The sequence below is a fragment of the Triplophysa dalaica genome, chromosome 22 (genome assembly GCF_015846415.1).
Source record: "Triplophysa dalaica isolate WHDGS20190420 chromosome 22, ASM1584641v1, whole genome shotgun sequence".
Classification (NCBI taxonomy): domain Eukaryota; kingdom Metazoa; phylum Chordata; class Actinopteri; order Cypriniformes; family Nemacheilidae; genus Triplophysa; species Triplophysa dalaica.
Window position 1 is genome coordinate 19,124,886 of NC_079563.1, and position 27,929 is coordinate 19,152,814.

Sequence of the window (27,929 nt, forward strand, 5' to 3'; positions counted from 1 at the left end):
AACTTAGTCAAAAGTCACCATCAGAAGCATTGGTGGTTCAGTGGTAGAATTCTCGCCTGCCACGCGGGAGACCCGGGTCCGATTCCCGGCCAATGCAGATCAATGGATTTTTGAGGTCACAAAGTTCAAAACCTCCACAAATTAAGTTTAAAATCTCCAGTACAGATTGGTAAAAACTGCTGAAACTTAGTCAAAAAGTCACCATCAGAAGCATTGGTGGTTCAGTGGTAGAATTCTCGCCTGCTACGCGGGAGACCCGGGTCCGATTCCCGGCCAATGCATATCTATGAGCTTTCGAGGACACAAAGTTTAAAACCTCCTGAAATTATGTTCAAAATCTTGAGTAAAGGTTTGTAAAAACTGCTGAAACTTAGTCAAAAAATCCCCATCAGAAGCATTGGTGGTTCAGTGGTAGAATTCTCGCCTGCCACGCGGGAGACCCGGGTCCGATTCCCGGCCAATGCATATCAATAAGCTTTTGAGGACACAAGGTTCAAAACATCCAGAAATTAAATTCAAAATTTACAATACAGATTGGTAAAATCTGTTGAAACTTAGTCAAAAGTCACCATCAGAAGCAATGGTGGTTCACTCAGTTCAAAACCTCCACAAATTAAGTTTAAAATCTCCAGTACAGATTGGTAAAAACTGCTGAAACTTAGTCAAAAAGTCACCATCAGAAGCATTGGTGGTTCAGTGGTAGAATTCTCGCCTGCTACGCGGGAGACCCGGGTCCGATTCCCGGCCAATGCATATCAATGAGCTTTCGAGGACACGAAGTTTAAAACCTCCTGAAATTGTGTTCAAAATCTTGAGCAAAGATTTGTAAAAACTGTTGAAACTTAGTCAAAAGTCACCATCAGAAGCATTGGTGGTTCACTCAGTTCAAAACCTCCACAAATTAAGTTTAAAATCTCCAGTACAGATTGGTAAAAACTGCTGAAACTTAGTCAAAAAGTCACCATCAGAAGCATTGGTGGTTCAGTGGTAGAATTCTCGCCTGCTACGCGGGAGACCCGGGTCCGATTCCCGGCCAATGCATATCTATGAGCTTTCGAGGACACAAAGTTTAAAACCTCCTGAAATTATGTTCAAAATCTTGAGTAAAGGTTTGTAAAAACTGCTGAAACTTAGTCAAAAAATCCCCATCAGAAGCATTGGTGGTTCAGTGGTAGAATTCTCGCCTGCCACGCGGGAGACCCGGGTCCGATTCCCGGCCAATGCATATCAATAAGCTTTTGAGGACACAAGGTTCAAAACATCCAGAAATTAAATTCAAAATTTACAATACAGATTGGTAAAATCTGTTGAAACTTAGTCAAAAGTCACCATCAGAAGCAATGGTGGTTCACTCAGTTCAAAACCTCCACAAATGAAGTTTAAAATCTCCAGTACAGATTGGTAAAAACTGCTGAAACTTAGTCAAAAAGTCACCATCAGAAGCATTGGTGGTTCAGTGGTAGAATTCTCGCCTGCCACGCGGGAGACCCGGGTCCGATTCCCGGCCAATGCATATCAATGAGCTTTCGAGGACACAAAGTTTAAAACCTCCAGAAATTAAATTCAAAATTTCCAGTACAGATTGGTAAGAACTGCTGAAACTTAGTCAAAAAGTTACCATCAGAAGCATTGGTGGTTCAGTGGTAGAATTCTCGCCTGCCACGCGGGAGACCCGGGTCCGATTCCCGGCCAATGCATATCAATAAGCTTTTGAGGACACAAAGTTCAAAACCTCCAGAAATTAAATTCAAAATTTACAATACAGATTGGTAAAATCTGTTGAAACTTAGTCAAAAGTCACCATCAGAAGCATTGGTGGTTCACTCAGTTCAAAACCTCCAGAAATTAAGTTTAAAATCTCCACTACAGATTGGTAAAAACTGCTGAAACTTAGTCAAAAAGTCTCCATCAGAAGCATTGGTGGTTCAGTGGTAGAATTCTCGCCTGCCACGCGGGAGACCCGGGTCCGATTCCCGGCCAATGCAGATCAATGGATTTTTGAGGTCACAAAGTTTAAAACTTCCAGATAATAAGTTTAAAATCTCCAGTACAGATTGTTTAAAACTGCTGAAACTATGTCAAAATTCACCATGAGAAGCATTGGTGGTTCACTCAGTTCAAAACCTCCAGAAATTAAGTTTAAAATCTCCACTACAGATTGGTAAAAACTGCTGAAACTTAGTCAAAAAGTCACCATCAGAAGCATTGGTGGTTCAGTGGTAGAATTCTCGCCTGCCACGCGGGAGACCCGGGTCCGATTCCCGGCCAATGCATATCAATGAGCTTTTGAGGACAAAAAGTTCAAAACCTCCAGAAATTAAATTCAAAATTTCCAGTACAGATTGGTAAAATCTGTTGAAACTTAGTCAAAAGTCACCATCAGAAGCATTGGTGGTTCACTCAATTCAAAACCTCCACAAATTAAGTTTAAAATCTCCAGTACAGATTGGTAAAAACTGCTGAAACTTAGTCAAAAAGTCACCATCAGAAGCATTGGTGGTTCACTCAGTTTAAAACCTCCAGAAATTAAGTTTAAAATCTCCACTACAGATTGGTAAAATCTGCTGAAACTTAGTCAGAAAGTCACCATCAGAAGCATTGGTGGTTCAGTTGTAGAATTCTCGCCTGCCACGCGGGAGACCCTGGTCCGATTCCCGGCCAATGCATATCTATGAGCTTTTCGAGGACACAAAGTTTAAAACCTCCTGAAATTATGTTCAAAATCTTGAGTAAAGGTTTGTAAAAACTGCTGAAACTTAGTCAAAAAGTCACCATCAGAAGCATTGGTGGTTCAGTGGTAGAATTCTCGCCTGCCACGCGGGAGACCCGGGTCCGATTCCCGGCCAATGCAGATCAATGGATTTTTGAGGTCACAAAGTTTAAAACTTCCAGATAATAAGTTTAAAATCTCCAGTACAGATTGTTTAAAACTGCTGAAACTATGTCAAAATTCAAAATCAGAAGCATTGGTGGTTCACTCAGTTCAAAACCTCCAGAAATTAAGTTTAAAATCTCCACTACAGATTGGTAAAATCTGTTGAAACTTAGTCAAAAGTCACCATCAGAAGCATTGGTGGTTCACTCAATTCAAAACCTCCACAAATTAAGTTTAAAATCTCCAGTACAGATTGGTAAAAACTGCTGAAACTTAGTCAAAAAGTCACCATCAGAAGCATTGGTGGTTCACTCAGTTTAAAACCTCCAGAAATTAAGTTTAAAATCTCCACTACAGATTGGTAAAATCTGCTGAAACTTAGTCAGAAAGTCACCATCAGAAGCATTGGTGGTTCAGTGGTAGAATTCTCGCCTGCCACGCGGGAGACCCTGGTCCGATTCCCGGCCAATGCATATCTATGAGCTTTTCGAGGACACAAAGTTTAAAACCTCCTGAAATTATGTTCAAAATCTTGAGTAAAGGTTTGTAAAAACTGCTGAAACTTAGTCAAAAAGTCACCATCAGAAGCATTGGTGGTTCAGTGGTAGAATTCTCGCCTGCCACGCGGGAGACCCGGGTCCGATTCCCGGCCAATGCAGATCAATGGATTTTTGAGGTCACAAAGTTTAAAACTTCCAGATAATAAGTTTAAAATCTCCAGTACAGATTGTTTAAAACTGCTGAAACTATGTCAAAATTCAAAATCAGAAGCATTGGTGGTTCACTCAGTTCAAAACCTCCAGAAATTAAGTTTAAAATCTCCACTACAGATTGGTAAAAACTGCTGAAACTTAGTCAAAAGTCACCATCAGAAGCATTGGTGGTTCACTCAGTTCAAAACCTCCACAAATTAAGTTTAAAATCTCCACTACAGATTGGTAAAATCTGCTGAAACTTAGTCAAAAAGTCTCCATCAGAAGCATTGGTGGTTCAGTGGTAGAATTCTCGCCTGCCACGCGGGACACCCGGGTCCGATTCCCGGCCAATGCAGATCAATGGATTTTTGAGGTCACAAAGTTTAAAACCTCCACAAATTAAGTTTAAAATCTCCACTACAGATTGGTAAAAACTACTGAAACTTAGTCAAAAAGTCACCATCAGAAGCATTGGTGGTTCAGTGGTAGAATTCTCGCCTGCCACGCGGGAGACCCGGGTCCGATTCCCGGCCAATGCAGATCAATGGATTTTTGAGGTCACAAAGTTTAAAACCTCCAGAAATTAAGTTTAAAATCTCCAGTACAGATTAGTTAAAACTGCTGAAACTTAGTCAAAAAGTCACCATCAGAAGCATTGGTGGTTCAGTGGTAGAATTCTCGCCTGCCACGCGGGAGACCCTGGTCCGATTCCCGGCCAATGCATATCAATGAGCTTTCGAGGACACAAAGTTTAAAACCTCCTGAAATTAAGTTTAAAATCTCCAGTACAGATTAGTTAAAACTGCTGAAACTTAGTCAAAAAGTCACCATCAGAAGCATTGGTGGTTCAGTGGTAGAATTCTCGCCTGCCACGCGGGAGACCCGGGTCCGATTCCCGGCCAATGCAGATCAATGGGATTTTGAGGTCACAAAGTTTAAAACCTCCACAAATTAAGTTTAAAATCTCCACTACAGATTGGTAAAAACTGCTGAAACTTAGTCAAAAAGTCACCATCAGAAGCATTGGTGGTTCAGTGGTAGAATTCTCGCCTGCCACGCGGGAGACCCGGGTCCGATTCCCGGCCAATGCAGATCAATGGGATTTTGAGGTCACAAAGTTTAAAACCTCCACAAATTAAGTTTAAAATCTCCAGTACAGATTGGTAAAAACTGCTGAAACTTAGTCAAAAGTCACCATCAGAAGCATTGGTGGTTCAGTGGTAGAATTCTCGCCTGCCACGCGGGAGACCCGGGTCCGATTCCCGGCCAATGCATATCAATGGATTTTTGAGGACACAAAGTTCAAAACCTCCAGAAATTAAGTTCAAAATCTCCACTACAGATTGGTAAAAACTGCTGAAACTTAGTCAAAAAGTCACCATCAGAAGCATTGGTGGTTCAGTGGTAGAATTCTCGCCTGCCACGCGGGAGACCCGGGTCCGATTCCCGGCCAATGCATATTAATGAGCTTTTGAGGACACAAAGTTCAAAACCTCCAGAAATTAAATTCAAAATTTCCAGTACAGATTGGTAAGAACTGCTGAAACTTAGTCAAAAAGTTACCATCAGAAGCATTGGTGGTTCAGTGGTAGAATTCTCGCCTGCCACGCGGGAGACCCGGGTCCGATTCCCGGCCAATGCATATCAATAAGCTTTTGAGGACACAAAGTTCAAAACCTCCAGAAATTAAATTCAAAATTTACAATACAGATTGGTAAAATCTGTTGAAACTTAGTCAAAAAGTTACCATCAGAAGCATTGGTGGTTCAGTGGTAGAATTCTCGCCTGCCACGCGGGAGACCCGGGTCCGATTCCCGGCCAATGCATATCAATGAGCTTTCGAGGACACAAAGTTTAAAACCTCCTGAAATTGTGTTCAAAATCTTGAGCAAAGATTTGTAAAAACTGTTGAAACTTAGTCAAAAGTCACCATCAGAAGCATTGGTGGTTCACTCAGTTCAAAACCTCCACAAATTAAGTTTAAAATCTCCACTACATATTGGTAAAAACTCCTGAAACTTAGTCAAAAAGTCACCATCAGAAGCATTGGTGGTTCAGTGGTAGAATTCTCGCCTGCCACGCGGGAGACCCGGGTCCGATTCCCGGCCAATGCATATCTATGAGCTTTCGAGGACACAAAGTTTAAAACCTCCTGAAATTATGTTCAAAATCTTGAGTAAAGGTTTGTAAAAACTGCTGAAACTTAGTCAAAAAATCCCCATCAGAAGCATTGGTGGTTCAGTGGTAGAATTCTCGCCTGCCACGCGGGAGACCCGGGTCCGATTCCCGGCCAATGCATATCAATAAGCTTTTGAGGACACAAAGTTCAAAACCTCCAGAAATTAAATTAAAAATTTACAATACAGATTGGTAAAATCTGTTGAAACTTAGTCAAAAGTCACCATCAGAAGCAATGGTGGTTCACTCAGTTCAAAACCTCCACAAATGAAGTTTAAAATCTCCAGTACAGATTGGTAAAAACTGCTGAAACTTAGTCAAAAAGTCACCATCAGAAGCATTGGTGGTTCAGTGGTAGAATTCTCGCCTGCCACGCGGGAGACCCGGGTCCGATTCCCGGCCAATGCATATCAATGAGCTTTCGAGGACACAAAGTTTAAAACCTCCTGAAATTAAGTTTAAAATCTCCAGTACAGATTAGTTAAAACTGCTGAAACTTAGTCAAAAAGTCACCATCAGAAGCATTGGTGGTTCAGTGGTAGAATTCTCGCCTGCCACGCGGGAGACCCGGGTCCGATTCCCGGCCAATGCAGATCAATGGATTTTTGAGGTCACAAAGTTTAAAACCTCCACAAATTAAGTTTAAAATCTCCACTACAGATTGGTAAAAACTGCTGAAACTTAGTCAAAAAGTCACCATCAGAAGCATTGGTGGTTCAGTGGTAGAATTCTCGCCTGCCACGCGGGAGACCCGGGTCCGATTCCCGGCCAATGCATATCAATGAGCTTTTGAGGACACAAAGTTCAAAACCTCCAGAAATTAAATTCAAAATTTCCAGTACAGATTGGTAAGAACTGCTGAAACTTAGTCAAAAAGTTACCATCAGAAGCATTGGTGGTTCAGTGGTAGAATTCTCGCCTGCCACGCGGGAGACCCGGGTCCGATTCCCGGCCAATGCAGATCAATGGATTTTTGAGGTCACAAAGTTTAAAACTTCCAGATAATAAGTTTAAAATCTCCAGTACAGATTGTTTAAAACTGCTGAAACTATGTCAAAATTCAAAATCAGAAGCATTGGTGGTTCACTCAGTTCAAAACCTCCAGAAATTAAGTTTAAAATCTCCACTACAGATTGGTAAAAACTGCTGAAACTTAGTCAAAAGTCACCATCAGAAGCATTGGTGGTTCACTCAGTTCAAAACCTCCACAAATTAAGTTTAAAATCTCCACTACAGATTGGTAAAATCTGCTGAAACTTAGTCAAAAAGTCTCCATCAGAAGCATTGGTGGTTCAGTGGTAGAATTCTCGCCTGCCACGCGGGACACCCGGGTCCGATTCCCGGCCAATGCAGATCAATGGATTTTTGAGGTCACAAAGTTTAAAACCTCCACAAATTAAGTTTAAAATCTCCACTACAGATTGGTAAAAACTACTGAAACTTAGTCAAAAAGTCACCATCAGAAGCATTGGTGGTTCAGTGGTAGAATTCTCGCCTGCCACGCGGGAGACCCGGGTCCGATTCCCGGCCAATGCAGATCAATGGATTTTTGAGGTCACAAAGTTTAAAACCTCCAGAAATTAAGTTTAAAATCTCCAGTACAGATTAGTTAAAACTGCTGAAACTTAGTCAAAAAGTCACCATCAGAAGCATTGGTGGTTCAGTGGTAGAATTCTCGCCTGCCACGCGGGAGACCCTGGTCCGATTCCCGGCCAATGCATATCAATGAGCTTTCGAGGACACAAAGTTTAAAACCTCCTGAAATTAAGTTTAAAATCTCCAGTACAGATTAGTTAAAACTGCTGAAACTTAGTCAAAAAGTCACCATCAGAAGCATTGGTGGTTCAGTGGTAGAATTCTCGCCTGCCACGCGGGAGACCCGGGTCCGATTCCCGGCCAATGCAGATCAATGGGATTTTGAGGTCACAAAGTTTAAAACCTCCACAAATTAAGTTTAAAATCTCCACTACAGATTGGTAAAAACTGCTGAAACTTAGTCAAAAAGTCACCATCAGAAGCATTGGTTGTTCAGTGGTAGAATTCTCGCCTGCCACGCGGGAGACCCGGGTCCGATTCCCGGCCAATGCATATCAATGAGCTTTTGAGGACACAAAGTTCAAAACCTCCAGAAATTAAATTCAAAATTTCCAGTACAGATTGGTAAAATCTGTTGAAACTTAGTCAAAAGTCACCATCAGAAGCATTGGTGGTTCAGTGGTAGAATTCTCGCCTGCCACGCGGGAGACCCGGGTCCGCTTCCCGGCCAATGCAGATCAATGGATTTTTGAGGTCACAAAGTTTAAAACCTCCACAAATTAAGTTTAAAATCTCCACTACAGATTGGTAAAAACTGCTGAAACTTAGTCAAAAAGTCACCATCAGAAGCATTGGTGGTTCAGTGGTAGAATTCTCGCCTGCCACGCGGGAGACCCGGGTCCGATTCCCGGCCAATGCATATCAATGAGCTTTTGAGGACACAAAGTTCAAAACCTCCAGAAATTAAATTCAAAATTTCCAGTACAGATTGGTAAGAACTGCTGAAACTTAGTCAAAAAGTTACCATCAGAAGCATTGGTGGTTCAGTGGTAGAATTCTCGCCTGCCACGCGGGAGACCCGGGTCCGATTCCCGGCCAATGCATATCAATAAGCTTTTGAGGACACAAAGTTCAAAACCTCCAGAAATTAAATTAAAAATTTACAATACAGATTGGTAAAATCTGTTGAAACTTAGTCAAAAGTCACCATCAGAAGCAATGGTGGTTCACTCAGTTCAAAACCTCCACAAATGAAGTTTAAAATCTCCAGTACAGATTGGTAAAAACTGCTGAAACTTAGTCAAAAAGTCACCATCAGAAGCATTGGTGGTTCAGTGGTAGAATTCTCGCCTGCCACGCGGGAGACCCGGGTCCGATTCCCGGCCAATGCATATCAATGAGCTTTCGAGGACACAAAGTTTAAAACCTCCTGAAATTAAGTTTAAAATCTCCAGTACAGATTAGTTAAAACTGCTGAAACTTAGTCAAAAAGTCACCATCAGAAGCATTGGTGGTTCAGTGGTAGAATTCTCGCCTGCCACGCGGGAGACCCGGGTCCGATTCCCGGCCAATGCAGATCAATGGATTTTTGAGGTCACAAAGTTTAAAACCTCCACAAATTAAGTTTAAAATCTCCACTACAGATTGGTAAAAACTGCTGAAACTTAGTCAAAAAGTCACCATCAGAAGCATTGGTGGTTCAGTGGTAGAATTCTCGCCTGCCACGCGGGAGACCCGGGTCCGATTCCCGGCCAATGCATATCAATGAGCTTTTGAGGACACAAAGTTCAAAACCTCCAGAAATTAAATTCAAAATTTCCAGTACAGATTGGTAAAATCTGTTGAAACTTAGTCAAAAGTCACCATCAGAAGCATTGGTGGTTCAGTGGTAGAATTCTCGCCTGCCACGCGGGAGACCCGGGTCCGATTCCCGGCCAATGCAGATCAATGGATTTTTGAGGTCACAAAGTTTAAAACCTCCACAAATTAAGTTTAAAATCTCCACTACAGATTGGTAAAAACTGCTGAAACTTAGTCAAAAAGTCACCATCAGAAGCATTGGTGGTTCAGTGGTAGAATTCTCGCCTGCCACGCGGGAGACCCGGGTCCGATTCCCGGCCAATGCATATCAATGAGCTTTTGAGGACACAAAGTTCAAAACCTCCAGAAATTAAATTCAAAATTTCCAGTACAGATTGGTAAGAACTGCTGAAACTTAGTCAAAAAGTTACCATCAGAAGCATTGGTGGTTCAGTGGTAGAATTCTCGCCTGCCACGCGGGAGACCCGGGTCCGATTCCCGGCCAATGCATATCAATAAGCTTTTGAGGACACAAAGTTCAAAACCTCCAGAAATTAAATTCAAAATTTACAATACAGATTGGTAAAATCTGTTGAAACTTAGTCAAAAGTCACCATCAGAAGCAATGGTGGTTCACTCAGTTCAAAACCTCCACAAATTAAGTTTAAAATCTCCAGTACAGATTGGTAAAAACTGCTGAAACTTAGTCAAAAAGTCACCATCAGAAGCATTGGTGGTTCAGTGGTAGAATTCTCGCCTGCTACGCGGGAGACCCGGGTCCGATTCCCGGCCAATGCATATCAATGAGCTTTCGAGGACACAAAGTTTAAAACCTCCTGAAATTGTGTTCAAAATCTTGAGCAAAGATTTGTAAAAACTGTTGAAACTTAGTCAAAAGTCACCATCAGAAGCATTGGTGGTTCACTCAGTTCAAAACCTCCACAAATTAAGTTTAAAATCTCCACTACATATTGGTAAAAACTCCTGAAACTTAGTCAAAAAGTCACCATCAGAAGCATTGGTGGTTCAGTGGTAGAATTCTCGCCTGCCACGCGGGAGACCCGGGTCCGATTCCCGGCCAATGCATATCTATGAGCTTTCGAGGACACAAAGTTTAAAACCTCCAGAAATTAAATTCAAAATTTACAATACAGATTGGTAAAATCTGTTGAAACTTAGTCAAAAGTCACCATCAGAAGCAATGGTGGTTCACTCAGTTCAAAACCTCCACAAATGAAGTTTAAAATCTCCAGTACAGATTGGTAAAAACTGCTGAAACTTAGTCAAAAAGTCACCATCAGAAGCATTGGTGGTTCAGTGGTAGAATTCTCGCCTGCCACGCGGGAGACCCGGGTCCGATTCCCGGCCAATGCATATCAATGAGCTTTCGAGGACACAAAGTTTAAAACCTCCTGAAATTAAGTTTAAAATCTCCAGTACAGATTGGTTAAAACTGCTGAAACTTAGTCAAAAAGTCACCATCAGAAGCATTGGTGGTTCAGTGGTAGAATTCTCGCCTGCCACGCGGGAGACCCGGGTCCGATTCCCGGCCAATGCATATCAATGAGCTTTCGAGGACACAAAGTTTAAAACCTCCTGAAATTATGTTCAAAATCTTGAGTAAAGGTTTGTAAAAACTGCTGAAACTTAGTCAAAAAATCCCCATCAGAAGCATTGGTGGTTCAGTGGTAGAATTCTCGCCTGCCACGCGGGAGACCCGGGTCCGATTCCCGGCCAATGCATATCAATAAGCTTTTGAGGACACAAAGTTCAAAACCTCCAGAAATTAAATTCAAAATTTACAATACAGATTGGTAAAATCTGTTGAAACTTAGTCAAAAGTCACCATCAGAAGCAATGGTGGTTCACTCAGTTCAAAACCTCCACAAATTAAGTTTAAAATCTCCAGTACAGATTGGTAAAAACTGCTGAAACTTAGTCAAAAAGTCACCATCAGAAGCATTGGTGGTTCAGTGGTAGAATTCTCGCCTGCTACGCGGGAGACCCGGGTCCGATTCCCGGCCAATGCATATCAATGAGCTTTCGAGGACACAAAGTTTAAAACCTCCTGAAATTGTGTTCAAAATCTTGAGCAAAGATTTGTAAAAACTGTTGAAACTTAGTCAAAAGTCACCATCAGAAGCATTGGTGGTTCACTCAGTTCAAAACCTCCACAAATTAAGTTTAAAATCTCCACTACATATTGGTAAAAACTCCTGAAACTTAGTCAAAAAGTCACCATCAGAAGCATTGGTGGTTCAGTGGTAGAATTCTCGCCTGCCACGCGGGAGACCCGGGTCCGATTCCCGGCCAATGCATATCTATGAGCTTTCGAGGACACAAAGTTTAAAACCTCCTGAAATTATGTTCAAAATCTTGAGTAAAGGTTTGTAAAAACTGCTGAAACTTAGTCAAAAAATCCCCATCAGAAGCATTGGTGGTTCAGTGGTAGAATTCTCGCCTGCCACGCGGGAGACCCGGGTCCGATTCCCGGCCAATGCATATCAATAAGCTTTTGAGGACACAAAGTTCAAAACCTCCAGAAATTAAATTAAAAATTTACAATACAGATTGGTAAAATCTGTTGAAACTTAGTCAAAAGTCACCATCAGAAGCAATGGTGGTTCACTCAGTTCAAAACCTCCACAAATGAAGTTTAAAATCTCCAGTACAGATTGGTAAAAACTGCTGAAATTTAGTCAAAAATTCACCATCAGAAGCATTGGTGGTTCAGTGGTAGAATTCTCGCCTGCCACGCGGGAGACCGGGTCCGATTCCCGGCCAATGCATATCAATGAGCTTTCGAGGACACAAAGTTTAAAACCTCCTGAAATTAAGTTTAAAATCTCCAGTACAGATTAGTTAAAACTGCTGAAACTTAGTCAAAAAGTCACCATCAGAAGCATTGGTGGTTCAGTGTTAGAATTCTCGCCTGCCACGCGGGAGACCCGGGTCCGATTCCCGGCCAATGCATATCAATGAGCTTTTGAGGACACAAAGTTCAAAACCTCCAGAAATTAAATTCAAAATTTCCAGTACAGATTGGTAAAATCTGTTGAAACTTAGTCAAAAGTCACCATCAGAAGCATTGGTGGTTCAGTGGTAGAATTCTCGCCTGCCACGCGGGAGACCCGGGTCCGATTCCCGGCCAATGCATATCAATGAGCTTTTGAGGACACAAAGTTCAAAACCTCCAGAAATTAAATTCAAAATTTCCAGTACAGATTGGTAAGAACTGCTGAAACTTAGTCAAAAAGTTACCATCAGAAGCATTGGTGGTTCAGTGGTAGAATTCTCGCCTGCCACGCGGGAGACCCGGGTCCGATTCCCGGCCAATGCATATCAATAAGCTTTTGAGGACACAAAGTTCAAAACCTCCAGAAATTAAATTCAAAATTTACAATACAGATTGGTAAAATCTGTTGAAACTTAGTCAAAAGTCACCATCAGAAGCAATGGTGGTTCACTCAGTTCAAAACCTCCACAAATTAAGTTTAAAATCTCCAGTACAGATTGGTAAAAACTGCTGAAACTTAGTCAAAAAGTCACCATCAGAAGCATTGGTGGTTCAGTGGTAGAATTCTCGCCTGCTACGCGGGAGACCCGGGTCCGATTCCCGGCCAATGCATATCAATGAGCTTTCGAGGACACAAAGTTTAAAACCTCCTGAAATTGTGTTCAAAATCTTGAGCAAAGATTTGTAAAAACTGTTGAAACTTAGTCAAAAGTCACCATCAGAAGCATTGGTGGTTCACTCAGTTCAAAACCTCCACAAATTAAGTTTAAAATCTCCACTACATATTGGTAAAAACTGCTGAAACTTAGTCAAAAAGTCACCATCAGAAGCATTGGTGGTTCAGTGGTAGAATTCTCGCCTGCTACGCGGGAGACCCGGGTCCGATTCCCGGCCAATGCATATCAATGAGCTTTCGAGGACACAAAGTTTAAAACCTCCTGAAATTGTGTTCAAAATCTTGAGCAAAGATTTGTAAAAACTGTTGAAACTTAGTCAAAAGTCACCATCAGAAGCATTGGTGGTTCACTCAGTTCAAAACCTCCACAAATTAAGTTTAAAATCTCCACTACATATTGGTAAAAACTGCTGAAACTTAGTCAAAAAGTCACCATCAGAAGCATTGGTGGTTCAGTGGTAGAATTCTCGCCTGCTACGCGGGAGACCCGGGTCCGATTCCCGGCCAATGCATATCAATGAGCTTTCGAGGACACAAAGTTTAAAACCTCCTGAAATTGTGTTCAAAATCTTGAGCAAAGATTTGTAAAAACTGTTGAAACTTAGTCAAAAGTCACCATCAGAAGCATTGGTGGTTCACTCAGTTCAAAACCTCCACAAATTAAGTTTAAAATCTCCACTATATATTGGTAAAAACTCCTGAAACTTAGTCAAAAAGTCACCATCAGAAGCATTGGTGGTTCAGTGGTAGAATTCTCGCCTGCCACGCGGGAGACCCGGGTCCGATTCCCGGCCAATGCATATCTATGAGCTTTCGAGGACACAAAGTTTAAAACCTCCTGAAATTATGTTCAAAATCTTGAGTAAAGGTTTGTAAAAACTGCTGAAACTTAGTCAAAAAATCCCCATCAGAAGCATTGGTGGTTCAGTGGTAGAATTCTCGCCTGCCACGCGGGAGACCCGGGTCCGATTCCCGGCCAATGCAGATCAATGGATTTTTGAGGTCACAAAGTTTAAAACCTCCACAAATTAAGTTTAAAATCTCCAGTACAGATTAGTTAAAACTGCTGAAACTTAGTCAAAAAGTCACCATCAGAAGCATTGGTGGTTCAGTGGTAGAATTCTCGCCTGCCACGCGGGAGACCCGGGTCCGATTCCCGGCCAATGCATATCAATGAGCTTTCGAGGACACAAAGTTTAAAACCTCCTGAAATTATGTTCAAAATCTTGAGTAAAGGTTTGTAAAAACTGCTGAAACTTAGTCAAAAGTCACCATCAGAAGCATTGGTGGTTCACTCAGTTCAAAACCTCCACAAATTAAGTTTAAAATCTCCACTACATATTGGTAAAATCTGTTGAAACTTAGTCAAAAGTCACCATCAGAAGTATTGGTGGATCAGTGGTAGAATTCTCGCCTGCCACGCGGGAGACCCGGGTCCGATTCCCGGCCAATGCAGATCAATGAGCTTTCGATGACACAAAGTTTAAAACCTCCTGAAATTAAGTTTAAAATCTCCAGTACAGATTGGTTAAAACTGCTGAAACTTAGTCAAAAAGTCACCATCAGAAGCATTGGTGGTTCAGTGGTAGAATTCTCGCCTGCCACGCGGGAGACCCGGGTCCGATTCCCGGCCAATGCAGATCAATGGATTTTTGAGGTCACAAAGTTTAAAACCTCCACAAATTAAGTTTAAAATCTCCAGTACAGATTAGTTAAAACTGCTGAAACTTAGTCAAAAAGTCACCATCAGAAGCATTGGTGGTTCAGTGGTAGAATTCTCGCCTGCCACGCGGGAGACCCGGGTCCGATTCCCGGCCAATGCATATCAATGAGCTTTCGAGGACACAAAGTTTAAAACCTCCTGAAATTAAGTTTAAAATCTCCAGTACAGATTAGTTAAAACTGCTGAAACTTAGTCAAAAAGTCACCATCAGAAGCATTGGTGGTTCAGTGGTAGAATTCTCGCCTGCCACGCGGGATACCCGGGTCCGATTCCCGGCCAATGCAGATCAATGGATTTTTGAGGTCACAAAGTTTAAAACCTCCACAAATTAAGTTTAAAATCTCCACTACAGATTGGTAAAAACTGCTGAAACTTAGTCAAAAAGTCACCATCAGAAGCATTGGTGGTTCAGTGGTAGAATTCTCGCCTGCCACGCGGGAGACCCGGGTCCGATTCCCGGCCAATGCATATCAATGAGCTTTTGAGGACACAAAGTTCAAAACCTCCAGAAATTAAATTCAAAATTTCCAGTACAGATTGGTAAGAACTGCTGAAACTTAGTCAAAAAGTTACCATCAGAAGCATTGGTGGTTCAGTGGTAGAATTCTCGCCTGCCACGCGGGAGACCCGGGTCCGATTCCCGGCCAATGCATATCAATAAGCTTTTGAGGACACAAAGTTCAAAACCTCCAGAAATGAAATTCAAAATTTACAATACAGATTGGTAAAATCTGTTGAAACTTAGTCAAAAGTCACCATCAGAAGCAATGGTGGTTCACTCAGTTCAAAACCTCCACAAATTAAGTTTAAAATCTCCAGTACAGATTGGTCCGATTCCCGGCCAATGCAGATCAATGGATTTTTGAGGTCACAAAGTTTAAAACCTCCACAAATTAAGTTTAAAATCTCCACTACAGATTGGTAAAAACTGCTGAAACTTAGTCAAAAAGTCACCATCAGAAGCATTGGTGGTTCAGTGGTAGAATTCTCGCCTGCCACGCGGGAGACCCGGGTCCGATTCCCGGCCAATGCATATCAATGAGCTTTTGAGGACACAAAGTTCAAAACCTCCAGAAATTAAATTCAAAATTTCCAGTACAGATTGGTAAAATCTGTTGAAACTTAGTCAAAAGTCACCATCAGAAGCATTGGTGGTTCAGTGGTAGAATTCTCGCCTGCCACGCGGGAGACCCGGGTCCGATTTCCGGCCAATGCAGATCAATGGATTTTTGAGGTCACAAAGTTTAAAACCTCCAGAAATTAAGTTTAAAATCTCCAGTACAGATTAGTTAAAACTGCTGAAACTTAGTCAAAAAGTCACCATCAGAAGCATTGGTGGTTCAGTGGTAGAATTCTCGCCTGCCACGCGGGAGACCCGGGTCCGATTCCCGGCCAATGCATATCAATGAGCTTTCGAGGACACAAAGTTTAAAACCTCCTGAAATTAAGTTTAAAATCTCCACTACAGATTAGTTAAAACTGCTGAAACTTAGTCAAAAAGTCACCATCAGAAGCATTGGTGGTTCAGTGGTAGAATTCTCGCCTGCCACGCGGGAGACCCGGGTCCGATTCCCGGCCAATGCATATCAATGAGCTTTTGAGGACACAAAGTTCAAAACCTCCAGAAATTAAATTCAAAATTTCCAGTACAGATTGGTAAAATCTGTTGAAACTTAGTCAAAAGTCACCATCAGAAGCATTGGTGGTTCAGTGGTAGAATTCTCGCCTGCCACGCGGGAGACCCGGGTCCGATTCCCGGCCAATGCAGATCAATGGATTTTTGAGGTCACAAAGTTTAAAACCTCCAGAAATTAAGTTTAAAATCTCCAGTACAGATTAGTTAAAACTGCTGAAACTTAGTCAAAAGTCACCATCAGAAGCATTGGTGGTTCACTCAGTTCAAAACCTCCACAAATTAAGTTTAAAATCTCCACTACATATTGGTAAAAACTCCTGAAACTTAGTCAAAAAGTCACCATCAGAAGCATTGGTGGTTCAGTGGTAGAATTCTCGCCTGCCACGCGGGAGACCCGGGTCCGATTCCCGGCCAATGCATATCTATGAGCTTTCGAGGACACAAAGTTTAAAACCTCCTGAAATTATGTTCAAAATCTTGAGTAAAGGTTTGTAAAAACTGCTGAAACTTAGTCAAAAAATTGCCATCAGAAGCATTGGTGGTTCACTCAGTTCAAAACCTCCACAAATTAAGTTTAAAATCTCCAGTACAGATTGGTAAAAACTGCTGAAACTTAGTCAAAAAGTCACCATCAGAAGCATTGGTGGTTCACTCAGTTCAAAACCTCCACAAATTAAGTTTAAAATCTCCAGTACAGATTGGTAAAAATTGCTGAAACTTAGTCAAAAAGTCACCATCAGAAGCATTGGTGGTTCACTCAGTTCAAAACCTCCACAAATTAAGTTTAAAATCTCCAGTACAGATTGGTAAGAACTGCTGAAACTTAGTCAAAATGTCACCATCAGAAGCATTGGTGGTTCACTCAGTTCAAAACCTCCAGAAATTAAGTTTAAAATCTCCAGTACATATTGGTAAAAACTCCTGAAACTTAGTCAAAAAGTCACCATCAGAAGCATTGGTGGTTCAGTGGTAGAATTCTCGCCTGCCACGCGGGAGACCCCGGTCCGATTCCCGGCCAATGCATATCAATGAGCTTTCGAGGACACAAAGTTTAAGACCTCCTGAAATTGTGTTCAAAATCTCGAGCAAAGATTTGTAAAAACTGTTGAAACTTAGTCAAAAGTCACCATCAGAAGCATTGGTGGTTCACTCAGTTCAAAACCTCCACAAATTAAGTTTAAAATCTCCAGTACAGATTGGTAAAAACTGCTGAAACTTAGTCAAAAAGTCACCATCAGAAGCATTGGTGGTTCAGTGGTAGAATTCTCGCCTGCCACGCGGGAGACCCGGGTCCGATTCACGGCCAATGCATATCAATGAGCTTTTGAGGACACAAAGTTCAAAACCTCCAGAAATTAAATTCAAAATTTCCAGTACAGATTGGTAAAATCTGTTGAAACTTAGTCAAAAGTCACCATCAGAAGCAATGGTGGTTCACTCAGTTCAAAACCTCCACAAATTAAGTTTAAAATCTCCAGTACAGATTGTTTAAAACTCCTGAAACTTAGTCAAAAAGTCACCATCAGAAGCATTGGTGGTTCAGTGGTAGAATTCTCGCCTGCCACGCGGGAGACCCGGGTCCGATTTCCGGCCAATGCAGATCAATGGATTTTTGAGATCACAAAGTTTAAAACCTCCAGAAATTAAGTTTAAAATCTCCAGTACAGATTAGTTAAAACTGCTGAAACTTAGTCAAAAAGTCACCATCAGAAGCATTGGTGGTTCAGTGGTAGAATTCTCGCCTGCCACGCGGGAGACCCGGGTCCGATTCCCGGCCAATGCATATCAATGAGCTTTCGAGGACACAAAGTTTAAAACCTCCTGAAATTAAGTTTAAAATCTCCACTACAGATTAGTTAAAACTGCTGAAACTTAGTCAAAAAGTCACCATCAGAAGCATTGGTGGTTCAGTGGTAGAATTCTCGCCTGCCACGCGGGAGACCCGGGTCCGATTCCCGGCCAATGCATATCAATGAGCTTTTGAGGACACAAAGTTCAAAACCTCCAGAAATTAAATTCAAAATTTCCAGTACAGATTGGTAAAATCTGTTGAAACTTAGTCAAAAGTCACCATCAGAAGCATTGGTGGTTCAGTGGTAGAATTCTCGCCTGCCACGCGGGAGACCCGGGTCCGATTCCCGGCCAATGCAGATCAATGGATTTTTGAGGTCACAAAGTTTAAAACCTCCAGAAATTAAGTTTAAAATCTCCAGTACAGATTAGTTAAAACTGCTGAAACTTAGTCAAAAAGTCACCATCAGAAGCATTGGTGGTTCAGTGGTAGAATTCTCGCCTGCCACGCGGGAGACCCGGGTCCGATTCCCGGCCAATGCATATCAATGAGCTTTCGAGGACACAAAGTTTAAAACCTCCTGAAATTGTGTTCAAAATCTTGAGCAAAGATTTGTAAAAACTGTTGAAACTTAGTCAAAAGTCACCATCAGAAGCATTGGTGGTTCACTCAGTTCAAAACCTCCACAAATTAAGTTTAAAATCTCCACTACATATTGGTAAAAACTCCTGAAACTTAGTCAAAAAGTCACCATCAGAAGCATTGGTGGTTCAGTGGTAGAATTCTCGCCTGCCACGCGGGAGACCCGGGTCCGATTCCCGGCCAATGCATATCTATGAGCTTTCGAGGACACAAAGTTTAAAACCTCCTGAAATTATGTTCAAAATCTTGAGTAAAGGTTTGTAAAAACTGCTGAAACTTAGTCAAAAAATTGCCATCAGAAGCATTGGTGGTTCACTCAGTTCAAAACCTCCACAAATTAAGTTTAAAATCTCCAGTACAGATTGGTAAAATCTGTTGAAACTTAGTCAAAAGTCACCATCAGAAGCATTGGTGGTTCACTCAGTTCAAAACCTCCACAAATTAAGTTTAAAATCTCCAGTACAGATTGGTAAAAATTGCTGAAACTTAGTCAAAAAGTCACCATCAGAAGCATTGGTGGTTCACTCAGTTCAAAACCTCCACAAATTAAGTTTAAAATCTCCAGTACAGATTGGTAAGAACTGCTGAAACTTAGTCAAAATGTCACCATCAGAAGCATTGGTGGTTCACTCAGTTCAAAACCTCCAGAAATTAAGTTTAAAATCTCCAGTACATATTGGTAAAAACTCCTGAAACTTAGTCAAAAAGTCACCATCAGAAGCATTGGTGGTTCAGTGGTAGAATTCTCGCCTGCCACGCGGGAGACCCCGGTCCGATTCCCGGCCAATGCATATCAATGAGCTTTCGAGGACACAAAGTTTAAGACCTCCTGAAATTGTGTTCAAAATCTCGAGCAAAGATTTGTAAAAACTGTTGAAACTTAGTCAAAAGTCACCATCAGAAGCATTGGTGGTTCACTCAGTTCAAAACCTCCACAAATTAAGTTTAAAATCTCCAGTACAGATTGGTAAAAACTGCTGAAACTTAGTCAAAAAGTCACCATCAGAAGCATTGGTGGTTCAGTGGTAGAATTCTCGCCTGCCACGCGGGAGACCCGGGTCCGATTCACGGCCAATGCATATCAATGAGCTTTTGAGGACACAAAGTTCAAAACCTCCAGAAATTAAATTCAAAATTTCCAGTACAGATTGGTAAAATCTGTTGAAACTTAGTCAAAAGTCACCATCAGAAGCAATGGTGGTTCACTCAGTTCAAAACCTCCACAAATTAAGTTTAAAATCTCCAGTACAGATTGGTGAAAACTGCTGAAACTATGTCAAAAGTCACCATCAGAAGCATTGGTGGTTCACTCAGTTCAAAACCTCCAGAAATTAAGTTTAAAATCTCCAGTACAGATTGTTTAAAACTCCTGAAACTTAGTCAAAAAGTCACCATCAGAAGCATTGGTGGTTCAGTGGTAGAATTCTCGCCTGCCACGCGGGAGACCCGGGTCCGATTTCCGGCCAATGCAGATCAATGGATTTTTGAGATCACAAAGTTTAAAACCTCCAGAAATTAAGTTTAAAATCTCCAGTACAGATTAGTTAAAACTGCTGAAACTTAGTCAAAAAGTCACCATCAGAAGCATTGGTGGTTCAGTGGTAGAATTCTCGCCTGCCACGCGGGAGACCCGGGTCCGATTCCCGGCCAATGCATATCAATGAGCTTTCGAGGACACAAAGTTTAAAACCTCCTGAAATTAAGTTTAAAATCTCCACTACAGATTAGTTAAAACTGCTGAAACTTAGTCAAAAAGTCACCATCAGAAGCATTGGTGGTTCAGTGGTAGAATTCTCGCCTGCCACGCGGGAGACCCGGGTCCGATTCCCGGCCAATGCATATCAATGAGCTTTTGAGGACACAAAGTTCAAAACCTCCAGAAATTAAATTCAAAATTTCCAGTACAGATTGGTAAAATCTGTTGAAACTTAGTCAAAAGTCACCATCAGAAGCATTGGTGGTTCAGTGGTAGAATTCTCGCCTGCCACGCGGGAGACCCGGGTCGCCACGCGGGAGACCCGGGTCCGATTCCCGGCCAATGCATATCAATGAGCTTTCGAGGACACAAAGTTTAAAACCTCCTGAAATTGTGTTCAAAATCTTGAGCAAAGATTTGTAAAAACTGTTGAAACTTAGTCAAAAGTCACCATCAGAAGCATTGGTGGTTCACTCAGTTCAAAACCTCCACAAATTAAGTTTAAAATCTCCACTACATATTGGTAAAAACTCCTGAAACTTAGTCAAAAAGTCACCATCAGAAGCATTGGTGGTTCAGTGGTAGAATTCTCGCCTGCCACGCGGGAGACCCGGGTCCGATTCCCGGCCAATGCATATCTATGAGCTTTCGAGGACACAAAGTTTAAAACCTCCTGAAATTATGTTCAAAATCTTGAGTAAAGGTTTGTAAAAACTGCTGAAACTTAGTCAAAAAATTGCCATCAGAAGCATTGGTGGTTCACTCAGTTCAAAACCTCCACAAATTAAGTTTAAAATCTCCAGTACAGATTGGTAAAATCTGTTGAAACTTAGTCAAAAGTCACCATCAGAAGCATTGGTGGTTCACTCAGTTCAAAACCTCCACAAATTAAGTTTAAAATCTCCAGTACAGATTGGTAAAAATTGCTGAAACTTAGTCAAAAAGTCACCATCAGAAGCATTGGTGGTTCACTCAGTTCAAAACCTCCACAAATTAAGTTTAAAATCTCCAGTACAGATTGGTAAGAACTGCTGAAACTTAGTCAAAATGTCACCATCAGAAGCATTGGTGGTTCACTCAGTTCAAAACCTCCAGAAATTAAGTTTAAAATCTCCAGTACATATTGGTAAAAACTCCTGAAACTTAGTCAAAAAGTCACCATCAGAAGCATTGGTGGTTCAGTGGTAGAATTCTCGCCTGCCACGCGGGAGACCCCGGTCCGATTCCCGGCCAATGCATATCAATGAGCTTTCGAGGACACAAAGTTTAAGACCTCCTGAAATTGTGTTCAAAATCTCGAGCAAAGATTTGTAAAAACTGTTGAAACTTAGTCAAAAGTCACCATCAGAAGCATTGGTGGTTCACTCAGTTCAAAACCTCCACAAATTAAGTTTAAAATCTCCAGTACAGATTGGTAAAAACTGCTGAAACTTAGTCAAAAAGTCACCATCAGAAGCATTGGTGGTTCAGTGGTAGAATTCTCGCCTGCCACGCGGGAGACCCGGGTCCGATTCACGGCCAATGCATATCAATGAGCTTTTGAGGACACAAAGTTCAAAACCTCCAGAAATTAAATTCAAAATTTCCAGTACAGATTGGTAAAATCTGTTGAAACTTAGTCAAAAGTCACCATCAGAAGCAATGGTGGTTCACTCAGTTCAAAACCTCCACAAATTAAGTTTAAAATCTCCAGTACAGATTGGTAAAAACTGCTGAAACTATGTCAAAAGTCACCATCAGAAGCATTGGTGGTTCACTCAGTTCAAAACCTCCAGAAATTAAGTTTAAAATCTCCAGTAGAGATTGGTAAAAACTGTTGAAACTTAGTGAAAAGTGACCATCAGAAGCATTGGTGGTTCACTCAGTTCAAAACCTCCAGAAATTAAGTTTAAAATCTCCAGTACAGATTGTTTAAAACTGCTGAAACTTAGTCAAAAAGTCACCTTCAGAAGCATTGGTGGTTCAGTGGTAGAATTCTCGCCTGCCACGCGGGAGACCCGGGTCCGATTTCCGGCCAATGCAGATCAATGGATTTTTGAGGTCACAAAGTTTAAAACCTCCAGAAATTAAGTTTAAAATCTCCAGTACAGATTAGTTAAAACTGCTGAAACTTAGTCAAAAAGTCACCATCAGAAGCATTGGTGGTTCAGTGGTAGAATTCTCGCCTGCCACGCGGGAGACCCGGGTCCGATTCCCGGCCAATGCATATCAATGAGCTTTCGAGGACACAAAGTTTAAAACCTCCTGAAATTAAGTTTAAAATCTCCAGTACAGATTAGTTAAAACTGCTGAAACTTAGTCAAAAAGTCACCATCAGAAGCATTGGTGGTTCAGTGGTAGAATTCTCGCCTGACACGCGGGAGACCCGGGTCCGATTCCCGGCCAATGCAGATCAATGGATTTTTGAGGTCACAAAGTTCAAAACCTCCACAAATTAAGTTTAAAATCTCCACCACAGATTGGTAAAAACTGCTGAAACTTAGTCAAAAAGTCACCATCAGAAGCATTGGTGGTTCAGTGGTAGAATTCTCGCCTGCCACGCGGGAGACCCGGGTCCGATTCCCGGCCAATGCATATCAATGAGCTTTTGAGGACACAAAGTTCAAAACCTCCAGAAATTAAATTCAAAATTTCCAGTACAGATTGGTAAAATCTGTTGAAACTTAGTCAAAAGTCACCATCAGAAGCATTGGTGGTTCAGTGGTAGAATTCTCGCCTGCCACGCGGGAGACCCGGGTCCGATTCCCGGCCAATGCAGATCAATGGATTTTTGAGGTCACAAAGTTTAAAACCTCCAGAAATTAAGTTTAAAATCTCCAGTACAGATTAGTTAAAACTGCTGAAACTTAGTCAAAAAGTCACCATCAGAAGCATTGGTGGTTCAGTGGTAGAATTCTCGCCTGCCACGCGGGAGACCCGGGTCCGATTCCCGGCCAATGCATATCAATGAGCTTTCGAGGACACAAAGTTTAAAACCTCCTGAAATTGTGTTCAAAATCTTGAGCAAAGATTTGTAAAAACTGTTGAAACTTAGTCAAAAGTCACCATCAGAAGCATTGGTGGTTCACTCAGTTCAAAACCTCCACAAATTAAGTTTAAAATCTCCACTACATATTGGTAAAAACTACTGAAACTTAGTCAAAAAGTCACCATCAGAAGCATTGGTGGTTCAGTGGTAGAATTCTCGCCTGCCACGCGGGAGACCCGGGTCCGATTCCCGGCCAATGCATATCTATGAGCTTACGAGGACACAAAGTTTAAAACCTCCTGAAATTATGTTCAAAATCTTGAGTAAAGGTTTGTAAAAACTGCTGAAACTTAGTCAAAAAATTGCCATCAGAAGCATTGGTGGTTCACTCAGTTCAAAACCTCCACAAATTAAGTTTAAAATCTCCAGTACAGATTGGTAAAATCTGTTGAAACTTAGTCAAAAGTCACCATCAGAAGCATTGGTGGTTCACTCAGTTCAAAACCTCCACAAATTAAGTTTAAAATCTCCAGTACAGATTGGTAAAAATTGCTGAAACTTAGTCAAAAAGTCACCATCAGAAGCATTGGTGGTTCACTCAGTTCAAAACCTCCACAAATTAAGTTTAAAATCTCCAGTACAGATTGGTAAGAACTGCTGAAACTTAGTCAAAATGTCACCATCAGAAGCATTGGTGGTTCACTCAGTTCAAAACCTCCAGAAATTAAGTTTAAAATCTCCAGTACATATTGGTAAAAACTCCTGAAACTTAGTCAAAAAGTCACCATCAGAAGCATTGGTGGTTCAGTGGTAGAATTCTCGCCTGCCACGCGGGAGACCCCGGTCCGATTCCCGGCCAATGCATATCAATGAGCTTTCGAGGACACAAAGTTTAAGACCTCCTGAAATTGTGTTCAAAATCTTGAGCAAAGATTTGTAAAAACTGTTGAAACTTAGTCAAAAGTCACCATCAGAAGCATTGGTGGTTCACTCAGTTCAAAACCTCCACAAATTAAGTTTAAAATCTCCAGTACAGATTGGTAAAAACTGCTGAAACTTAGTCAAAAAGTCACCATCAGAAGCATTGGTGGTTCAGTGGTAGAATTCTCTCCTGCCACGCGGGAGACCCGGGTCCGATTCACGGCCAATGCATATCAATGAGCTTTTGAGGACACAAAGTTCAAAACCTCCAGAAATTAAATTCAAAATTTCCAGTACAGATTGGTAAAATCTGTTGAAACTTAGTCAAAAGTCACCATCAGAAGCAATGGTGGTTCACTCAGTTCAAAACCTCCACAAATTAAGTTTAAAATCTCCAGTACAGATTGGTAAAAACTGCTGAAACTATGTCAAAAGTCACCATCAGAAGCATTGGTGGTTCACTCAGTTCAAAACCTCCAGAAATTAAGTTTAAAACCTCCAGAAATTAAGTTTAAAATCTCCAGTAGAGATTGGTAAAAACTGTTGAAACTTAGTCAAAAGTCACCATCAGAAGCATTGGTGGTTCACTCAGTTCAAAACCTCCAGAAATTAAGTTTAAAATCTCCAGTACAGATTGTTTAAAACTGCTGAAACTTAGTCAAAAAGTCACAATCAGAAGCATTGGTGGTTCAGTGGTAGAATTCTCGCCTGCCACGCGGGAGACCCGGGTCCGATTCCCGGCCAATGCATATCTATGAGCTTTCGAGGACACAAAGTTTAAAACCTCCTGAAATTATGTTCAAAATCTTGAGTAAAGGTTTGTAAAAACTGCTGAAACTTAGTCAAAAGTCACCATCAGAAGCATTGGTGGTTCAGTGGGAGAATTCTCGCCTGCCACGCGGGAGACCCGGGTCCGATTTCCGGCCAATGCAGATCAATGGATTTTTGAGGTCACAAAGTTTAAAACCTCCAGAAATTAAGTTTAAAATCTCCAGTACAGATTAGTTAAAACTGCTGAAACTTAGTCAAAAAGTCACCATCAGAAGCATTGGTGGTTCAGTGGTAGAATTCTCGCCTGCCACGCGGGAGACCCGGGTCCGATTCCCGGCCAATGCAGATCAATGGATTTTTGAGGTCACAAAGTTTAAAACCTCCAGAAATTAAATTCAAAATTTCCAGTACAGATTGGTAAAATCTGTTGAAACTTAGTCAAAAGTCACCATCAGAAGCAATGGTGGTTCACTCAGTTCAAAACCTCCACAAATTAAGTTTAAAATCTCCAGTACAGATTGGTAAAAACTGCTGAAACTATGTCAAAAGTCACCATCAGAAGCATTGGTGGTTCACTCAGTTCAAAACCTCCAGAAATTAAGTTTAAAACCTCCAGAAATTAAGTTTAAAATCTCCAGTAGAGATTGGTAAAAACTGTTGAAACTTAGTCAAAAGTCACCATCAGAAGCATTGGTGGTTCACTCAGTTCAAAACCTCCAGAAATTAAGTTTAAAATCTCCAGTACAGATTGTTTAAAACTGCTGAAACTTAGTCAAAAAGTCACAATCAGAAGCATTGGTGGTTCAGTGGTAGAATTCTCGCCTGCCACGCGGGAGACCCGGGTCCGATTCCCGGCCAATGCATATCTATGAGCTTTCGAGGACACAAAGTTTAAAACCTCCTGAAATTATGTTCAAAATCTTGAGTAAAGGTTTGTAAAAACTGCTGAAACTTAGTCAAAAGTCACCATCAGAAGCATTGGTGGTTCAGTGGGAGAATTCTCGCCTGCCACGCGAGAGACCCGGGTCCGATTTCCGGCCAATGCAGATCAATGGATTTTTGAGGTCACAAAGTTTAAAACCTCCAGAAATTAAGTTTAAAATCTCCAGTACAGATTAGTTAAAACTGCTGAAACTTAGTCAAAAAGTCACCATCAGAAGCATTGGTGGTTCAGTGGTAGAATTCTCGCCTGCCACGCGGGAGACCCGGGTCCGATTCCCGGCCAATGCATATCAATGAGCTTTCGAGGACACAAAGTTTAAAACCTCCTGAAATTAAGTTTAAAATCTCCAGTACAGATTAGTTAAAACTGCTGAAACTTAGTCAAAAAGTCACCATCAGAAGCATTGGTGGTTCAGTGGTAGAATTCTCGCCTGCCACGCGGGAGACCCGGGTCCGATTCCCGGCCAATGCAGATCAATGGATTTTTGAGGTCACAAAGTTTAAAACCTCCACAAATTAAGTTTAAAATCTCCAGTACAGATTAGTTAAAACTGCTGAAACTTAGTCAAAAAGTCACCATCAGAAGCATTGGTGGTTCAGTGGTAGAATTCTCGCCTGCCACGCGGGAGACCCGGGTCCGATTCCCGGCCAATGCAGATCAATGGATTTTTGAGGTCACAAAGTTTAAAACCTCCACAAATTAAGTTTAAAATCTCCAGTACAGATTGGTAAAAACTGCTGAAACTTAGTCAAAAAGTCACCATCAGAAGCATTGGTGGTTCAGTGGTAGAATTCTCGCCTGCCACGCGGGAGACCCGGGTCCGATTCCCGGCCAATGCATATCAATGAGCTTTTGAGGACACAAAGTTCAAAACCTCCAGAAATTAAATTCAAAATTTCCAGTACAGATTGGTAAAATCTGTTGAAACTTAGTCAAAAGTCACCATCAGAAGCATTGGTGGTTCAGTGGTAGAATTCTCGCCTGCCACGCGGGAGACCCGGGTCCGATTTCCGGCCCATGCAGATCAATGGATTTTTGAGGTCACAAAGTTTAAAACCTCCAGAAATTAAGTTTAAAATCTCCAGTACAGATTAGTTAAAACTGCTGAAACTTAGTCAAAAAGTCACCATCAGAAGCATTGGTGGTTCAGTGGTAGAATTCTCGCCTGCCACGCGGGAGACCCGGGTCCGATTCCCGGCCAATGCATATCAATGAGCTTTCGAGGACACAAAGTTTAAAACCTCCTGAAATTAAGTTTAAAATCTCCAGTACAGATTAGTTAAAACTGCTGAAACTTAGTCAAAAAGTCACCATCAGAAGCATTGGTGGTTCAGTGGTAGAATTCTCGCCTGCCACGCGGGAGACCCGGGTCCGATTCCCGGCCAATGCAGATCAATGGATTTTTGAGGTCACAAAGTTCAAAACCTCCACAAATTAAGTTTAAAATCTCCACCACAGATTGGTAAAAACTGCTGAAACTTAGTCAAAAAGTCACTATCAGAAGCATTGGTGGTTCAGTGGTAGAATTCTCGCCTGCCACGCGGGAGACCCGGGTCCGATTCCCGGCCAATGCATATCAATGAGCTTTTGAGGACACAAAGTTCAAAACCTCCAGAAATTAAATTCAAAATTTCCAGTACAGATTGGTAAAATCTGTTGAAACTTAGTCAAAAGTCACCATCAGAAGCATTGGTGGTTCAGTGGTAGAATTCTCGCCTGCCACGCGGGAGACCCGGGTCCGATTCCCGGCCAATGCAGATCAATGGATTTTTGAGGTCACAAAGTTTAAAACCTCCAGAAATTAAGTTTAAAATCTCCAGTACAGATTAGTTAAAACTGCTGAAACTTAGTCAAAAAGTCACCATCAGAAGCATTGGTGGTTCAGTGGTAGAATTCTCGCCTGCCACGCGGGAGACCCGGGTCCGATTCCCGGCCAATGCATATCAATGAGCTTTCGAGGACACAAAGTTTAAAACCTCCTGATATTGTGTTCAAAATCTTGAGCAAAGATTTGTAAAAACTGTTGAAACTTAGTCAAAAGTCACCATCAGAAGCATTGGT

At 41.6% G+C, this 27,929-nt stretch overlaps 1 protein-coding gene and 78 non-coding genes across 79 annotated transcripts in view; 78 read left to right on the forward strand and 1 right to left on the reverse strand.

Annotated features, from left to right (window-relative positions):
• The window catches only part of lrrc75bb (leucine rich repeat containing 75Bb), a 108,854-nt gene that overhangs the window by 43,819 nt on the left and 37,106 nt on the right, over positions 1–27,929 (reverse strand). The gene's annotated exons all lie outside the window — the stretch shown is intronic.
• trnag-gcc (transfer RNA glycine (anticodon GCC)) lies at positions 27–97 on the forward strand. The gene has a single exon. It is a non-coding gene; the product is annotated as a tRNA-Gly (tRNA).
• trnag-gcc (transfer RNA glycine (anticodon GCC)) lies at positions 395–465 on the forward strand. The gene has a single exon. It is a non-coding gene; the product is annotated as a tRNA-Gly (tRNA).
• Positions 1,155–1,225, forward strand: trnag-gcc (transfer RNA glycine (anticodon GCC)). Its single transcript has one exon. It is a non-coding gene; the product is annotated as a tRNA-Gly (tRNA).
• Positions 1,443–1,513, forward strand: trnag-gcc (transfer RNA glycine (anticodon GCC)). Its single transcript has one exon. It is a non-coding gene; the product is annotated as a tRNA-Gly (tRNA).
• trnag-gcc (transfer RNA glycine (anticodon GCC)) lies at positions 1,627–1,697 on the forward strand. Its single transcript has one exon. It is a non-coding gene; the product is annotated as a tRNA-Gly (tRNA).
• On the forward strand, positions 1,915–1,985 carry trnag-gcc (transfer RNA glycine (anticodon GCC)). The gene has a single exon. It is a non-coding gene; the product is annotated as a tRNA-Gly (tRNA).
• On the forward strand, positions 2,203–2,273 carry trnag-gcc (transfer RNA glycine (anticodon GCC)). The gene has a single exon. It is a non-coding gene; the product is annotated as a tRNA-Gly (tRNA).
• Positions 2,781–2,851, forward strand: trnag-gcc (transfer RNA glycine (anticodon GCC)). The gene has a single exon. It is a non-coding gene; the product is annotated as a tRNA-Gly (tRNA).
• trnag-gcc (transfer RNA glycine (anticodon GCC)) lies at positions 3,463–3,533 on the forward strand. Its single transcript has one exon. It is a non-coding gene; the product is annotated as a tRNA-Gly (tRNA).
• On the forward strand, positions 4,039–4,109 carry trnag-gcc (transfer RNA glycine (anticodon GCC)). Its single transcript has one exon. It is a non-coding gene; the product is annotated as a tRNA-Gly (tRNA).
• On the forward strand, positions 4,407–4,477 carry trnag-gcc (transfer RNA glycine (anticodon GCC)). The gene has a single exon. It is a non-coding gene; the product is annotated as a tRNA-Gly (tRNA).
• Positions 4,591–4,661, forward strand: trnag-gcc (transfer RNA glycine (anticodon GCC)). The gene has a single exon. It is a non-coding gene; the product is annotated as a tRNA-Gly (tRNA).
• Positions 4,774–4,844, forward strand: trnag-gcc (transfer RNA glycine (anticodon GCC)). The gene has a single exon. It is a non-coding gene; the product is annotated as a tRNA-Gly (tRNA).
• Positions 4,958–5,028, forward strand: trnag-gcc (transfer RNA glycine (anticodon GCC)). The gene has a single exon. It is a non-coding gene; the product is annotated as a tRNA-Gly (tRNA).
• Positions 5,142–5,212, forward strand: trnag-gcc (transfer RNA glycine (anticodon GCC)). Its single transcript has one exon. It is a non-coding gene; the product is annotated as a tRNA-Gly (tRNA).
• Positions 5,326–5,396, forward strand: trnag-gcc (transfer RNA glycine (anticodon GCC)). The gene has a single exon. It is a non-coding gene; the product is annotated as a tRNA-Gly (tRNA).
• Positions 5,614–5,684, forward strand: trnag-gcc (transfer RNA glycine (anticodon GCC)). The gene has a single exon. It is a non-coding gene; the product is annotated as a tRNA-Gly (tRNA).
• Positions 5,798–5,868, forward strand: trnag-gcc (transfer RNA glycine (anticodon GCC)). Its single transcript has one exon. It is a non-coding gene; the product is annotated as a tRNA-Gly (tRNA).
• trnag-gcc (transfer RNA glycine (anticodon GCC)) lies at positions 6,086–6,156 on the forward strand. The gene has a single exon. It is a non-coding gene; the product is annotated as a tRNA-Gly (tRNA).
• Positions 6,270–6,340, forward strand: trnag-gcc (transfer RNA glycine (anticodon GCC)). The gene has a single exon. It is a non-coding gene; the product is annotated as a tRNA-Gly (tRNA).
• On the forward strand, positions 6,454–6,524 carry trnag-gcc (transfer RNA glycine (anticodon GCC)). Its single transcript has one exon. It is a non-coding gene; the product is annotated as a tRNA-Gly (tRNA).
• On the forward strand, positions 6,638–6,708 carry trnag-gcc (transfer RNA glycine (anticodon GCC)). The gene has a single exon. It is a non-coding gene; the product is annotated as a tRNA-Gly (tRNA).
• On the forward strand, positions 7,214–7,284 carry trnag-gcc (transfer RNA glycine (anticodon GCC)). Its single transcript has one exon. It is a non-coding gene; the product is annotated as a tRNA-Gly (tRNA).
• Positions 7,582–7,652, forward strand: trnag-gcc (transfer RNA glycine (anticodon GCC)). Its single transcript has one exon. It is a non-coding gene; the product is annotated as a tRNA-Gly (tRNA).
• trnag-gcc (transfer RNA glycine (anticodon GCC)) lies at positions 8,133–8,203 on the forward strand. The gene has a single exon. It is a non-coding gene; the product is annotated as a tRNA-Gly (tRNA).
• trnag-gcc (transfer RNA glycine (anticodon GCC)) lies at positions 8,317–8,387 on the forward strand. Its single transcript has one exon. It is a non-coding gene; the product is annotated as a tRNA-Gly (tRNA).
• trnag-gcc (transfer RNA glycine (anticodon GCC)) lies at positions 8,605–8,675 on the forward strand. Its single transcript has one exon. It is a non-coding gene; the product is annotated as a tRNA-Gly (tRNA).
• Positions 8,789–8,859, forward strand: trnag-gcc (transfer RNA glycine (anticodon GCC)). The gene has a single exon. It is a non-coding gene; the product is annotated as a tRNA-Gly (tRNA).
• On the forward strand, positions 8,973–9,043 carry trnag-gcc (transfer RNA glycine (anticodon GCC)). Its single transcript has one exon. It is a non-coding gene; the product is annotated as a tRNA-Gly (tRNA).
• trnag-gcc (transfer RNA glycine (anticodon GCC)) lies at positions 9,156–9,226 on the forward strand. The gene has a single exon. It is a non-coding gene; the product is annotated as a tRNA-Gly (tRNA).
• Positions 9,340–9,410, forward strand: trnag-gcc (transfer RNA glycine (anticodon GCC)). Its single transcript has one exon. It is a non-coding gene; the product is annotated as a tRNA-Gly (tRNA).
• trnag-gcc (transfer RNA glycine (anticodon GCC)) lies at positions 9,524–9,594 on the forward strand. Its single transcript has one exon. It is a non-coding gene; the product is annotated as a tRNA-Gly (tRNA).
• trnag-gcc (transfer RNA glycine (anticodon GCC)) lies at positions 10,100–10,170 on the forward strand. Its single transcript has one exon. It is a non-coding gene; the product is annotated as a tRNA-Gly (tRNA).
• trnag-gcc (transfer RNA glycine (anticodon GCC)) lies at positions 10,388–10,458 on the forward strand. The gene has a single exon. It is a non-coding gene; the product is annotated as a tRNA-Gly (tRNA).
• Positions 10,572–10,642, forward strand: trnag-gcc (transfer RNA glycine (anticodon GCC)). Its single transcript has one exon. It is a non-coding gene; the product is annotated as a tRNA-Gly (tRNA).
• Positions 10,756–10,826, forward strand: trnag-gcc (transfer RNA glycine (anticodon GCC)). The gene has a single exon. It is a non-coding gene; the product is annotated as a tRNA-Gly (tRNA).
• On the forward strand, positions 11,332–11,402 carry trnag-gcc (transfer RNA glycine (anticodon GCC)). The gene has a single exon. It is a non-coding gene; the product is annotated as a tRNA-Gly (tRNA).
• Positions 11,516–11,586, forward strand: trnag-gcc (transfer RNA glycine (anticodon GCC)). The gene has a single exon. It is a non-coding gene; the product is annotated as a tRNA-Gly (tRNA).
• Positions 12,170–12,240, forward strand: trnag-gcc (transfer RNA glycine (anticodon GCC)). Its single transcript has one exon. It is a non-coding gene; the product is annotated as a tRNA-Gly (tRNA).
• On the forward strand, positions 12,354–12,424 carry trnag-gcc (transfer RNA glycine (anticodon GCC)). Its single transcript has one exon. It is a non-coding gene; the product is annotated as a tRNA-Gly (tRNA).
• On the forward strand, positions 13,506–13,576 carry trnag-gcc (transfer RNA glycine (anticodon GCC)). The gene has a single exon. It is a non-coding gene; the product is annotated as a tRNA-Gly (tRNA).
• On the forward strand, positions 13,690–13,760 carry trnag-gcc (transfer RNA glycine (anticodon GCC)). The gene has a single exon. It is a non-coding gene; the product is annotated as a tRNA-Gly (tRNA).
• Positions 13,874–13,944, forward strand: trnag-gcc (transfer RNA glycine (anticodon GCC)). The gene has a single exon. It is a non-coding gene; the product is annotated as a tRNA-Gly (tRNA).
• On the forward strand, positions 14,345–14,415 carry trnag-gcc (transfer RNA glycine (anticodon GCC)). Its single transcript has one exon. It is a non-coding gene; the product is annotated as a tRNA-Gly (tRNA).
• trnag-gcc (transfer RNA glycine (anticodon GCC)) lies at positions 14,529–14,599 on the forward strand. Its single transcript has one exon. It is a non-coding gene; the product is annotated as a tRNA-Gly (tRNA).
• trnag-gcc (transfer RNA glycine (anticodon GCC)) lies at positions 14,897–14,967 on the forward strand. Its single transcript has one exon. It is a non-coding gene; the product is annotated as a tRNA-Gly (tRNA).
• On the forward strand, positions 15,081–15,151 carry trnag-gcc (transfer RNA glycine (anticodon GCC)). The gene has a single exon. It is a non-coding gene; the product is annotated as a tRNA-Gly (tRNA).
• On the forward strand, positions 15,462–15,532 carry trnag-gcc (transfer RNA glycine (anticodon GCC)). Its single transcript has one exon. It is a non-coding gene; the product is annotated as a tRNA-Gly (tRNA).
• Positions 15,829–15,899, forward strand: trnag-gcc (transfer RNA glycine (anticodon GCC)). The gene has a single exon. It is a non-coding gene; the product is annotated as a tRNA-Gly (tRNA).
• Positions 16,013–16,083, forward strand: trnag-gcc (transfer RNA glycine (anticodon GCC)). The gene has a single exon. It is a non-coding gene; the product is annotated as a tRNA-Gly (tRNA).
• trnag-gcc (transfer RNA glycine (anticodon GCC)) lies at positions 16,196–16,266 on the forward strand. The gene has a single exon. It is a non-coding gene; the product is annotated as a tRNA-Gly (tRNA).
• On the forward strand, positions 16,484–16,554 carry trnag-gcc (transfer RNA glycine (anticodon GCC)). Its single transcript has one exon. It is a non-coding gene; the product is annotated as a tRNA-Gly (tRNA).
• On the forward strand, positions 17,848–17,918 carry trnag-gcc (transfer RNA glycine (anticodon GCC)). The gene has a single exon. It is a non-coding gene; the product is annotated as a tRNA-Gly (tRNA).
• Positions 18,032–18,102, forward strand: trnag-gcc (transfer RNA glycine (anticodon GCC)). The gene has a single exon. It is a non-coding gene; the product is annotated as a tRNA-Gly (tRNA).
• On the forward strand, positions 18,215–18,285 carry trnag-gcc (transfer RNA glycine (anticodon GCC)). Its single transcript has one exon. It is a non-coding gene; the product is annotated as a tRNA-Gly (tRNA).
• Positions 18,399–18,469, forward strand: trnag-gcc (transfer RNA glycine (anticodon GCC)). The gene has a single exon. It is a non-coding gene; the product is annotated as a tRNA-Gly (tRNA).
• On the forward strand, positions 18,687–18,757 carry trnag-gcc (transfer RNA glycine (anticodon GCC)). The gene has a single exon. It is a non-coding gene; the product is annotated as a tRNA-Gly (tRNA).
• Positions 20,154–20,224, forward strand: trnag-gcc (transfer RNA glycine (anticodon GCC)). The gene has a single exon. It is a non-coding gene; the product is annotated as a tRNA-Gly (tRNA).
• On the forward strand, positions 20,338–20,408 carry trnag-gcc (transfer RNA glycine (anticodon GCC)). Its single transcript has one exon. It is a non-coding gene; the product is annotated as a tRNA-Gly (tRNA).
• Positions 20,830–20,900, forward strand: trnag-gcc (transfer RNA glycine (anticodon GCC)). The gene has a single exon. It is a non-coding gene; the product is annotated as a tRNA-Gly (tRNA).
• Positions 22,401–22,471, forward strand: trnag-gcc (transfer RNA glycine (anticodon GCC)). The gene has a single exon. It is a non-coding gene; the product is annotated as a tRNA-Gly (tRNA).
• On the forward strand, positions 22,585–22,655 carry trnav-gac (transfer RNA valine (anticodon GAC)). Its single transcript has one exon. It is a non-coding gene; the product is annotated as a tRNA-Val (tRNA).
• Positions 22,769–22,839, forward strand: trnag-gcc (transfer RNA glycine (anticodon GCC)). Its single transcript has one exon. It is a non-coding gene; the product is annotated as a tRNA-Gly (tRNA).
• trnag-gcc (transfer RNA glycine (anticodon GCC)) lies at positions 22,952–23,022 on the forward strand. Its single transcript has one exon. It is a non-coding gene; the product is annotated as a tRNA-Gly (tRNA).
• trnag-gcc (transfer RNA glycine (anticodon GCC)) lies at positions 23,136–23,206 on the forward strand. Its single transcript has one exon. It is a non-coding gene; the product is annotated as a tRNA-Gly (tRNA).
• trnag-gcc (transfer RNA glycine (anticodon GCC)) lies at positions 23,424–23,494 on the forward strand. The gene has a single exon. It is a non-coding gene; the product is annotated as a tRNA-Gly (tRNA).
• On the forward strand, positions 24,833–24,903 carry trnag-gcc (transfer RNA glycine (anticodon GCC)). Its single transcript has one exon. It is a non-coding gene; the product is annotated as a tRNA-Gly (tRNA).
• trnag-gcc (transfer RNA glycine (anticodon GCC)) lies at positions 25,200–25,270 on the forward strand. The gene has a single exon. It is a non-coding gene; the product is annotated as a tRNA-Gly (tRNA).
• On the forward strand, positions 25,718–25,788 carry trnag-gcc (transfer RNA glycine (anticodon GCC)). The gene has a single exon. It is a non-coding gene; the product is annotated as a tRNA-Gly (tRNA).
• Positions 26,085–26,155, forward strand: trnag-gcc (transfer RNA glycine (anticodon GCC)). The gene has a single exon. It is a non-coding gene; the product is annotated as a tRNA-Gly (tRNA).
• trnag-gcc (transfer RNA glycine (anticodon GCC)) lies at positions 26,269–26,339 on the forward strand. The gene has a single exon. It is a non-coding gene; the product is annotated as a tRNA-Gly (tRNA).
• On the forward strand, positions 26,453–26,523 carry trnag-gcc (transfer RNA glycine (anticodon GCC)). The gene has a single exon. It is a non-coding gene; the product is annotated as a tRNA-Gly (tRNA).
• On the forward strand, positions 26,637–26,707 carry trnag-gcc (transfer RNA glycine (anticodon GCC)). The gene has a single exon. It is a non-coding gene; the product is annotated as a tRNA-Gly (tRNA).
• On the forward strand, positions 27,004–27,074 carry trnag-gcc (transfer RNA glycine (anticodon GCC)). The gene has a single exon. It is a non-coding gene; the product is annotated as a tRNA-Gly (tRNA).
• On the forward strand, positions 27,188–27,258 carry trnag-gcc (transfer RNA glycine (anticodon GCC)). Its single transcript has one exon. It is a non-coding gene; the product is annotated as a tRNA-Gly (tRNA).
• On the forward strand, positions 27,372–27,442 carry trnag-gcc (transfer RNA glycine (anticodon GCC)). The gene has a single exon. It is a non-coding gene; the product is annotated as a tRNA-Gly (tRNA).
• Positions 27,555–27,625, forward strand: trnag-gcc (transfer RNA glycine (anticodon GCC)). The gene has a single exon. It is a non-coding gene; the product is annotated as a tRNA-Gly (tRNA).
• trnag-gcc (transfer RNA glycine (anticodon GCC)) lies at positions 27,739–27,809 on the forward strand. Its single transcript has one exon. It is a non-coding gene; the product is annotated as a tRNA-Gly (tRNA).